General features: G+C 41.8%; 1 protein-coding gene across 1 annotated transcript in view; it reads right to left on the bottom strand.

Annotated features, from left to right (window-relative positions):
* Positions 1 to 9,161: 9,161 nt before the first annotated feature.
* The window catches only part of foxj1a (forkhead box J1a), a 6,587-nt gene continuing 6,166 nt past the window's right edge, over positions 9,162 to 9,582 (bottom strand). Inside the window, exon 3 of the mRNA XM_032538110.1 lies at positions 9,162 to 9,582. This exon is cut by the window's right edge and continues 2,764 nt beyond it. The gene's annotated coding sequence lies outside the window, so the exon portion shown is untranslated.

Below are 9,582 nucleotides of genomic sequence, written 5' to 3'. Positions count from 1 at the left end.
CCCCCCCCGACTCATTTCCTGGTTCTCTTTGTCCATAAACAACATGAAATCAAAGAGAGGGTTAACTTTTCCTGCTACGAATTCCCACCGTGGTCAGAAAGCACAGGGGAGAGACTTTGTTTCTCTCACTATGACTCTAGAGTCACTGCTCAATCTGAAGACAATTGCCGTCACTCTCTTACTTTCCTTCCTCGGTTGATCACCCACTCCCCAACACACACATGCCGGCTCGAGGCACACACCAACGCACAAGTAAACAAAGAGTTTCACAATTGACCCTCTGGAAACCACACACCCCCTAGTGTTCTGGCGGTTGAATGCACCACGATGCTAAGAAACCCGTTCAACCCCGACGCAGAACACCGATTGTGTCAAGACGTTTGAGGAGTTTACACGCAACCATAAAACGACCTTAAGGCTGGTCTATTGCAAAATAAATCGATTTAACAGTTTCATACTTCATGATCCCAATAAATGCACTAAACGTTTAAGTCGAGTTTGACATAATTGGATGAGAAATATGACTTGATAAGATGTTTTCCCCCAAAGCTGGATTAAAGATAATGAGGATTAGAGAAAAGCTCTACAAACAGAAACTGATCCTGGCATTTGTTTCACTGGTGATAAACCACGCTGCCATGTGAAATCACAAATCAAGCCAGCTGCCATTGAAAGGTCCCACTGCAGCAGACTGATAGCAGAGGGAGGGAGAGGGAGCAGTGCCAGAAACATCCCGACTGTGAGCTCTTTGGGAAAACGTCCTGGAAGCTCGCTCTCTCACTCGATCCCACGTCCACTCCAATCAAGTCATTCTGTGGATGCACTAAACACAACAGAGCTGCTCTTTGCTGGGGGTGTGATGCTGCACCAGTGAATGGGGTGGCCTGGGTCTACTGGTGTAGAGATCCCTGGCTGTGCTGAGCAGCAAGGGGGTCCGAGGCCTGGACCATGCCTGGCTGGGTGTGTGTGTGTGTGGAGGGGGCCTTTGTCGCTGCTGTCGCCACGGTAGCTCACCTATTGAGGGTAGAGTCTAAGATATGTAAAGCAGCAGTGTTTCAGTGCTTTCCCTCCGCTGTGGAACAAACAAAGACATAAAGAAATCAAATTAAAGTTTGGAAAGGAATGAGTGAAGAGCGGGAGAAAGAGAGAAAGTTTCCTCTGTGGTAAATGCTTATGCACTGGGCCAAGCCATGTGTTGGAATCTGATGAGTGTTGAGAAATGGAAAAAGAAAGAAATCATTCAAAAGATGGAGCAAAGTGGAGCGAGATTACTATGCCCTTGTTTGCCCGGAGTGGTATTTTTTTTTTTTCATTGAGCCGGTCCAAATCCTGCAACCAGCTTGGTGAGTCTCCCACCCAGCATTGAGAGGCAGGCCTGGGCATGCCCGGACGCCAAGGTCAAACTGTGGCCGCCAAGAACGCGCACAGGGCTGAGCCTGCCCCCCAGCAGCCAGACTCTGTTTGTTTGTTTTTTCAGTGCGTTTCCCTCTTCCTGCCTCCACAGGGATCGCCTCAGCAGCTCAGCCTCTCTGAGGGTTCAGCAGCACACGCAGGTATCATGTTCCTCCAGGACAATGTGGATGAGATGCTGCTGCTGCACACCTCCCCTCAGCATCATTATCACACTCTACATAGTCTATATATACAGTGTTAGCAAAGCATATGTTGCCACATCATTTAAACACCTTTCTGCAGGAACATGCCTTTTCTTTTTTTGCCACGGCGTTGCATGAGAAAAGAACGAGTATGGTAAAGTAAGCAAGGCACACGCTGGTGTGAAATGGCACAGAAGGGAATGTAAGCTGAGAATATGTTTGGTAACTGACTCTAGTATTTAGAGACCATTGTTCTGTCACTGCAGTGAGTCACTAACCTAGTGTTACCTGGACAGCAAAACACAAAACTCCAAAGTATACTGGAGCAAATAAACATGGGCCAACAAACCTTTTAGAGGACTATAGCGTTTCAACAACAGGTGTGTCTTCGTCAGATCTAAACATGCAGGGGCAGAGTCAGATGTTGTAAACAGTCAGGCCTCAGCCCAAACCTAAGGGGTCCAGGGGGATTTTTTCTACCATTTACGGCAGCTATTGGCACTATTTTTCAAGACATTTAATAATTGAGTGCGCAAAAGCCTGCAAGAGTTTAGGTAGTATCTCTGTATACCTATGGCTGCAAGGTTTCTCTGGTGAACACCCACATTACTTCTAGAAGTTTCTAAGTTCTTCTAGACGTTTCCCAGCTCTCTGTGAAGGTTTAGTGGTCACTACAGAACTGGCTTTGTCATGCTGGTCTTCTGCCGCCTCATTCAGTCTCTAAAAATACCTACAAAAGATTGTCCCCCAGCCCTGCGTAATGAATAAAGAGGCCCTCCCACTGTTTCCTTGGGTATTGTCTCCATGTTGTTACACCGAGTGTGTATTGCTCACTAAGCCTGTGATGGATGTCAGATTACCGCTCTGCCTGTGTCTTCCTGACAAAGAAGCATCAGCCTGCACTGCCACAGTGGACACACACAAACTCACACAGAGGCAAACATGCAAACACACACTCCCCAAACATACACCCACCGTAATCTGGAAGACCCTGCATACAATGAACTACAAATCTTTGTCCTGACCCTAACACCCTGGACACATCAGTAGCCATATGGCACTGACAGGATATTCCTGCTTTTATAGCAAAGAGTTGTGTTTTAGTAGTTATTGATGCAAAGACATCTTACACAAAGAGACACAAATATCTTTAATGAAAATATGTAATGCACACAATCCCGAAAGAACAAGTTAAATGTCTCTGAATGCAAGTGGAAATGATATCAAAAGTTAATGTCAGCTTATTAACATGTTCTTTTATGTTTTTTTGAACCTGTTGAACTCACCACCAGCTACAAAACCCGAGAGCCACTGTGATGTATTTTATCATGTTGATTTTTAATTAACTGCTGTGATATTAAGATAAAATTCAAAATATCATATGTTTCACGGTTCACTTGTCTTGTGAATGGAAGAGTGTCTATTTTACTTAATTTTGTGTCTGATTCAAGTCACCGTTTGGGCAGTTCACCTCCTGAAAACATTCCTGAAATGTCCATCCAACACATCTTCATCCTCCTGGAGTCCCACAAGGTGCAATACTGGGCCCGGCCCTTTTCTTTATTAATATACTTCTGAAACCAAAACACAACCTTTCTTTTCATTGTTATACTGACAACACCCTCATCTACTTCACCAAAGAACCTACAGATGTGAAGGAAGTATTCAGACCTTCACCGCAGTAAAAGTACTAACACATCACTGTAAAAATACTCTGTCAAGGCCCTGTCACACCAAGCCGACGGCCAGGGACTAGTGGCAACAATGACTGAATGTCCCATCCTGTAGTCGTCCCTCACCAGCCCTTTTTGCCTTTCTCTTGGCCAAAAACTAGAACTGGAACACACCGCAGAGAATACAGCCAACGGACAAGTACTACCTTCATTCGGCTCCTGCGTGAGAGGAAATAACTCTAAATACCAGAGGGTGGCGGTAATCTATCCATCATTCAACAAGGAAATGATAACAGTGCAATGATAAATGTAAAAGGTACTTTATTGTCACATACACATACTGTAAATGTAGCGAAATTCATTCTGTGCATTTAACCTATCCCTCAAGGGAGCAGTTAACAGCCATTTACAGCAGATCTGATCCAGTGTCTTGATCAAGGGCACTGCCCGGAGAACCTAGTACATGTTTTTGATGGTGGAGGAAACCAGAGCACCTGCAGGAAACCCACGTAAACATGGGGAGAACATACAAACTCCACACAGAAAGGCTCGGAACGACCTGGAACCCAGAACCTTCTTGCTGTTTGGCCATAGTGCTAATCATTGGGCCACTATGCTGCTACCCACAACAAACAGATCGATCTGCGGCAGAATCAAGCCTACATTCCCTCTGCTTCACTCCCCGCTGGGAAGAGAGCAGACACTGGGAGATGGCTAACCGGACTGTCCCTCTCCCGGTCTGTCACTGCTCTCTCTGCAAAATAAGTCCCCCAAGAGTGGAAGTGGAGCGGAGGGGAGCAACCAAACGGCCCACTGCTGGTTCATTAGTTAAAGTTAGCTTGCTAATTTCACCAACCCAACATGCCTTCATCATACACTGGTTACAGAAAATTTGCCAGACAAAATTGTCACTCATCTGGCAATAGCAATGTGCTTTTCTTCAATGTGACAAGAGCATGTGAATTAAACATTACATTTTACTAATTTAGAGACTGGCTGGCTGGTAAACTAGCTTGCTTGCTAGGAGTTTGTTGCAGAGAGAGACAGGTCTATTACGGCCTTTATATTAAATATTACGGTATAGGATATTGAGTTTATTAACAATAGTTTATTTTGTTGGTTAGTTCATATGTTTATATTAGTTTATATATGTTGGTATGTATCTTTTAAAAGACATGCTATTGTTGGAATGATATGCCTACACGAGTAGTTATGTGTATATCATTAGACATTTCCCACCTTATGAACATAATGTGCAAAAATAGATATTACAATCATTCAAACCTTTTTAGAAGGAACATTTTTGGCCAGTTTAGACATTTTATATGCATTGGATTGATCAGATGAGTTGAAAAATTAAAGGGGCCTTGTCTGTGCCTGTCAAAGTTTTTTGTTTGTTTTTTCCCTCACTCTCTTTTTCTAGCTGAAAAGCCAGTCAGATGAGATGTTTAGCCGAAAAAAGGCAGACGCTTTTGCGACACAATGCACAAATTAGGGCAACGGTCGGTCGGCGTCAGCCCAACGAGGACCGATGGTCAGCTTGGTGTTTTATAGCCTTTACAGTGAAAGTAACAACATTCAATCAATCAATCAATCCATTTTTCTTTGTCACATGAGGTGTAATTCCAGTGACATGTAATCCCACAGGCTTCTTCATCTTGTGTTTAATTTATTGTAAAGTAGAATGTGGCCGCCAGATCAGCACACTGAAAAAGAGTCACCTGGTTGAATGGCACTGGTGAATGCCAGGTGAGTTGGAGCCCATTTTGAATTATTATTGTTATTGAATCTGCTAATGTTTGTTTGGTTTATTGTAAGAGTGAAAATAGTAAGAAATGGCATCATAATTACAATATTGACAATATCTACAATTTTCACAATATTTGCTTTGTTTTTGACAACAGTTCAAACCTCAACATTATTACTGATACCATTATTCAAAATTATCAAAATAAAATCCAGGAAATGTTTGTACATGAAAAATGACTTGCTAACTTACTTATTAACCATCTAAATAGTTTCACATTCGTTTTCTGTCATTCGACTTATTGATTAATGGACTAATGGTTTCAGCTGTACCTGTATACACTGTTGGGAAATTTCATACATAACCAAATATCAGATGTCATAAACTCTTCATTTTTTTTGTGTGTAAAAATCTTCATTTCTATTGAAACTCAAGCTGTCAGATACATGAAGTGGAGTAGAAATATAAAAAGGCATGAAAACAAAATACTAAAAATTTATACCTCAGATTTGTACTTAAGTACAGTAATTCTTCTTGGTACATTCGAGCAGCGAGAGCCCTTTAAAAACATCAGATCCTGAATTTTTCTGTACACATTCTTAATGTGTTTGGACTGAAAACATTCCTATGTTAAACAATGCGTTGGTGGGTTGGTGTTGTTTCAGGTACAGGTGAGATGATGAAATATGATCCATGTTTTCAAACTCAGATCAATTCTCTCTCAACCTCTAACCTGGAGAAAGTCATCCACACCTTTGTCCTTCAACCATGATTACTGCAACTCTTCATATTTTGGCATCACTCAGACTTCTTTAACTTAAACTTTTTCAACTAAAAACACACTTATACTGTATTGGACTGTAACAGTCTAACCTAATTTCTAATGAAGCCTCTTTAGGCGTTTATTTTTGCTTTCTCTTAGGATTTCTACTTTATTTTGCTCTGTAAAACGCTCAAGCTTGATTGTCTTGAGTGTAAAGTGATGCATAATAAAGGGAAGCTATCACACCCATGAAAAGTAGCCTTTAGTAAGTAAAAATCTAAAAGAAGGAGCACTTTGGTAAGTGAACTTTCACAAAACCAGGACTGTAATAAATCTGGGGCTCCATCCAGCCTCTCTTTCTGTCTGCTTCACCATCCATCCACAGCCCTAATCAACCCCACAGCCTCCGAAGACCCATTACCCCCCAGTCCTACATGACAATAGTACCAGCCGTTACCCAGGAAACAGGTCTTTCATTAGCTGTGTGATAAAAAAAGATGTATTCCCCATCTCTTCTTCGTCCACTTTTTCACATCTTGTTTTTTTGGGATCCCGTAGTAAGCTTCAGCTCTCCAGGGCTCCCAGCAGATCCCTCACCAACATTTGTTTTCCAAGACTTCCTTCAGAGGAATACCAGTGGAGTTGTGGGGCAACGAAAAGAGACACGTCCCAACTGCAGAGAACTCATATTTTCATCACATCATCAGACCCTAGTGCCTATATCTTTACATTATCCATCCGAACTTTAACACAATATGCTTTTCTCTCTCTTCACTTTGTTACATATTCTGTAAATTATTAGAGGCATCTCAGCTGTGGATCAGTGCAAATTAGGGTTATATTATTCAAGCCTTTCTGGACATACCAGATTTGTTTGGGAAATATGTTTTTCTTTTTTCACTTTTAACAGGAGTTTCCGACACAATTTATCACACAATGAGGTTCAAAGTTTATTCTGGCCATAAAGTCCACTCAGTAGAGCTTTTTCTCGTATAAGATGATCTGAATTTTAGATAAGCTTCCATTTTTCTGACTTCCAGATGCTGATGACAATCATGATCAGCAGCTACTAAATGCATATTGTGGTCCAACTGCTGTTTGTTTGAGTGCAAAGTCAATCTCAACTTTGACTGTAAAATGAAAGAAGAAATAACCAGTCATCACTCTTTTTTACCTGTGGTATTTTTACACTATGTTTTTTTATGGTCAAAAGTGGCTGCTGTGCAAAAGTTACTTTGAGCCAACATTGACGAGAACTCCTTAAAGAGGTCAGAATACATCTTTGAACATACAGTCTAATATAATGTGATGTGATCATAAGCTCCAGAGCAGCAAGTAGATTTTGTGGTATTGTCAGTTGTCTTATGATGGTGTAAAAGTCAAGTCAATATCATTCATATCACAAATCGCAATCTTACATCTTCGGTTTATGAGGCAGAAAAAATAAGTTTTAGAAGAATTGTGTATTTGTGGTATGAAAATGTTCAAATTTAAAAATATAAAATATGTGCACAATATGTCAAGCAATTAGTAACCTTCCTCATTTTAGCTGAATCTGATTGTAAATGACTGCACCGTTGGGTGTTGGCGTTTAGCGCTTTCAGTTTGCAGCGTTTCTGGGTTGGAACAAGCAGTAAGGGTTAGTGTTTCATCAGGAGGCTCCTCTTACCTGCAGCCGTCAGTAGGGCCAGGGAATAATACCTGCATCAGGTTACTACGGGCCTCTCATCTCACCAGCATGCCACATTATAATTATATAGCTCTGTAATCCAGCTGGAGAGCTAAGTCCAGCAGGCAATAGCTGTCCAGGGGGGCTTGCAGGGAGCTCAGGTTTGGGGGGAGGAAGGGGAAACGTCAGCTCTCCTTTCCCGGAAAAGCGCTCGGGCTTGGGCATGAAGATGCAGGATCCTGCTCTTCCAGCAGAGTGTCAGGTGTCCATCGTGCAGAGGTGTAGTGTTACAGTACTTTATCTTTGCCCTTCATCTCTCAGCCATCATTACCTCATCAGTGACCACAGACGGACACGCTCACTGACAGAGAGCCCGTCTGTTCACCACCCTGGGGGGGAAGCAGGCTTCTTAAATTCTACGTATTTGCATTTGATTACATGCCGCTATTCATCCGACTCTCTAAACGCGAGCCACCTTGCTAATCTGCAGGGTCAGAGAAAGACGGTGTGGTCTACGGCGGGGCAGACAAGCGGTGATATATGGGGCCGTGGGACATTTGTCCCTGTTAGACCCCACACTGACCCAATGAAGGACCACAGATCCAAGCGCCATGGGGAACAAGAGTCTGACTGAGCACAGACAAAGACCTGAAAGAGAAACCCAGCCACCCCCTGCTACTATTACCCATCTACTGCCTGATCACAGCAAGGACCCGAAAGAGATGAGCAGGAAAAGACCAACGTAAATCTCCCGTACAGGCGCACTAAAGCAAAGGGGGAGGGAAAGACAGCAAGCAGAAGAAAACAAGAGGCTCTAACCATGCTAGCTGCTCTGTGATGCTAAAACCAGCATGCTGGCATGCTCACAATAACAATGTTGACATGCTGATGTTTAGCAGTTCTAATGTTGACCATGTTAGCATGCTAACATTTGCTAATTATCAGTAAACACAGAGTCCAGCTGAGGCTGATAGGAATGCCATTAGTTCTGCAGGTGTATTTGTTCATAAAGCAAAACACTGTAAACATTCAAATGTTGACCTGATGACCAAAGTCATTTCAAATCATCCTGATGGGAACACGAACGATGAACTGCATTTAATCACAATCCATGCAATTGTTGTTGAGAGACAATAACAAGCGTTTATTTGCAACAGCTGCAAACACGGAACACACAAAGTTGCTGTGGCTATTAAGTGGAGATATTTTTGCGGACCGACCAACCGACAGAGACATAAAGCTGCTGATCGCCAAAAATAAAAAACTATTTAAATCTTATGATGATCACTAAATTCAGCAGGATTCATCCACTGGAGGACTCAAATGTCTTCACATCCCTCCACAAAGTTGTATGCCAATCTTCCACATAGATATAGAGATATCTGACTAAAGAAGATGTTGTCGGAGGATCCCAAAAGTCATTAGAATTCATCCTCTGGAGAACATGAACATTTGAACCAAATGTCACAGCAATCCATCCCATTGTTGTCAAAATATTTTACTCTAAACCACAAATGTCAACCTTATGGTGGAGCTAAAGGAAACTTAAGAGAATCACCAAGATCAGTAGGATTCAGCCTCTTGGGATCATGAATGTCTATACCATAGTCCATGATAATCCATCTGTTGTTGAAATATTTCAGTCTGGACCAAGGGCAGACCTGCTAGCATGGGTAAAAATAAGTAGAATATATAATTTGGACAAGCAAGATGCCGTTTTCTTTTATTGTCAAAGAAAAGTGGAAAAGAAAAACAGTAAAGTAAAAGAATGCATACAGTGTTTCTGACTTGACAGAACAATCATGAGGTAAAACGCCATTGTTATGCTTTAAAAGGGTTATTTGATGAGCTGACACAAACGTTTCATGGGAAAGAGTCCTTTCTCCCTTCAGAGTGTATTCACACCTCATAATACACAAACAAGTGAAACTGGTGTCTCTAAAGTAAACTGCATAAAGAGACGCCTACTACTGCAAGTAAAATACAACAAGTATCGCTGTACATTGATTGCACTTTCACACATTTTAAAAGATAACAGGAGAAATAGGTATTTGCAGTAATTTGGATTTAGTTAACCAATAACACATATCCAAGCTGCATCAGATCTTTAAAAAAAAAAAAAAAAGACATTTCCT

The sequence above is a fragment of the Etheostoma spectabile genome, chromosome 15, assembly GCF_008692095.1.
Source record: "Etheostoma spectabile isolate EspeVRDwgs_2016 chromosome 15, UIUC_Espe_1.0, whole genome shotgun sequence".
NCBI lineage: Eukaryota > Metazoa > Chordata > Actinopteri > Perciformes > Percidae > Etheostoma > Etheostoma spectabile.
This window is presented reverse-complemented; position numbering and strand designations above follow the sequence as displayed.